At 46.4% G+C, this 2269-nt stretch overlaps 1 long non-coding RNA gene across 1 annotated transcript; it reads left to right on the top strand.

Moving 5' to 3' along the window:
* Positions 1 to 254: 254 nt before the first annotated feature.
* Positions 255 to 2051, top strand: LOC123170059 (uncharacterized). The gene is made up of 3 exons (XR_006485029.1): positions 255 to 1027; positions 1385 to 1680; positions 1772 to 2051. It is a non-coding gene; the product is annotated as an uncharacterized lncRNA (long non-coding RNA).
* Positions 2052 to 2269: the final 218 nt, after the last annotated feature.

The following is a 2269-nucleotide window of genomic DNA, read 5'->3' as shown; positions in this document are numbered from 1 at the left end:
CGTGGATTAGTACCCTACCGCCAGGGCCCTTGGCGGTAGGCTGTCTAACCCTACCGCCAGAGCCCCTGGCGGTAAGAAAAATGGTCAAATCCCGAATTTTTTACAAACCGGGGTCAGATCCTAAATTTGTATCCCAAAAGGGTCAAAACACGAAATTTTGCCGTCATGAGCTCGTATGGGTGGAAGTGCGGCCGCGAACTAGCATAGCAAAAGAGAGATATTCCTGGAAGCGGAGTAATTGCGCTCGAGCTCAAATGAGCTCGTTATCGTGCACGTTCGCTAGCGCATCAGAATCTGAGCCAATTGTTTATTCGGGCATTGGAGGGTCGCTAGGAAAATGCACACTGTAGATAAATACGTACGCAGCAAAGCTTGGTGGTGGGCCAGAGTTAACGTGGAGTTGGGCATCCGTTCATCCTAGTGGAGGTGGGACGTGGATCAGAATCGCACGTCCTCATCTGATCCGTGGCCCTGGTGGGGACAGGCAGGATCCAGAGTGTTCTTTGGCTACAAGCGGCGGTCATCTGTGGGAACAGGGGTCTCCGGCGGAGAGAAAAGGAGCAGCGGCGGCGATCCTACATGGAGTTTCTGATGCAACCATTCAGCAGTGGATCTTTGCTTGACTGGCGGATTTGTCGCAAATCCTACCCGCATGGCTTTGGTGGCTGAAAGGATTTGGTTTTGGCTTGAACGAGATCCAGTGTCCTTGAAGAAGTAGCAGAGAGCTTGGTGTCGGCCCCTGTGCTGAGGGCGCCGGGAGGCGGTATGCTGGAGGAGCAGGATATGGCGGTCAGAACCACTGTCCTTGAGGAACTAGGAGATTGGTTGATGCCGGACGCTGTGCTGCCTTGTTCGAGGGGAGATGGTACGGTAGAAGAGCAGCAAGTGGCGGAGCAGCCATGAGCGGTGGACAGCGCGGGTGCTCAGGTTTTCGCCGCCACTGATGCCCTGGTGGGGAGGAGGGATAGTTCGCCTCCGACGTCAGAGCTGTCAACTAGGAAGATGAATCTCCTGGTTGGAACTAGAGGTTAGTGTTGGATTGTATTTCAGTCAGTATACTAGGGATTTACATTATAGTTGGAATTGGATAAATCCTACCATTAGAACAACTAGTGATGCTTCGGTTAGGAAGTAGAACCATCTTTGCCGAACCAAGTCAGTTCATATGATAAAATTGCTGATTGCTGATTTGAGGGAGTTAATATGTGAATTTTGTAAGTTTAATATGTGAAGTTACTGAACCCATACAATTCACATGAGAAGAAATAATGATTTTGTAGTGATATTCAGGGAATCATGCTTAGTGCCCCATGAGGCATTTCATCTATGGAAAATGCTGGTTACTGAAATCCAAACAGTTTATATGTGGAGGCTGTTTTTACAGGCTGAGAATTGGGGCTGCCGCACCGAGCAGAACACCCTGCCCAAATTATGTCAGCGCGTTTGAGAAGGCTAGGAGTTATGCCAACAACCCGGCTGAGAATGTGATCACACCAGTGATTGGCACTACTTTTGACTCTTTGGGTGAGGCTTATTACTTCTATAATTTGTATTCATGGGAGAAAGGTTTCGTCATCCGATATGGGAAGAGCCGGCTGAATCTCAAGAGGACACCCGGGTCTATCTCGCGCACTACTGGAGGTACTGCATGGCCTGTACCTTGAGAGGCACATTGGTGAGGTGAGTATATAGTTGGAGAACAAATAGTGATGTTGTAAAAATTTGATTGTGTTCTATAGGTGCTAACTCCTGGAATTGAACTGTATTGCAGTATGAGCTGGCTTATCTTAAGAAGCAGATTGCATACGAGGTGATCTCGATGAAGGGGAACAAGGGTGAGCACCCAAGCTTCATGATCGAGGAAGTGCTGTTCCGAAGAAGACCGGAGTGGCTGTCTCATTATCTGCTTAGTTATATTATGCATTTACCATGAGTTTGCAAAAGACTAGTTATATTATGCATTTACCATCAGTGGTTGTCTCATTATCTGTTTGCAAATAGTAAGCTAAAATGGATCCTGAAGGTCCAGTACAAATTATATTATGCATTTACCATGAGTGGTTGTCTCATTATCTGTTTGCAAATAGTAAGTTAAAATGGATCCTGAAGGTCCCGTACAAATGCTGCTGCTTTGAAAGACTGAATCTATGAATCTATGAAACTAGAGACAGCATAGATTTGGAAGACTGAATCTTTTGATTTATGAATCTATGAAGGTATGCATCTACACCCAGCCTTGAATTGAAAAAAAAATCTAAAAATGTATGCA

This window comes from Triticum aestivum, chromosome 7D (genome assembly GCF_018294505.1).
Source record: "Triticum aestivum cultivar Chinese Spring chromosome 7D, IWGSC CS RefSeq v2.1, whole genome shotgun sequence".
Lineage (NCBI taxonomy): Eukaryota > Viridiplantae > Streptophyta > Magnoliopsida > Poales > Poaceae > Triticum > Triticum aestivum.
The sequence above is the reverse complement of the archived record's forward strand: the minus strand, read 5'-3'. Positions and strand labels throughout refer to the sequence as shown.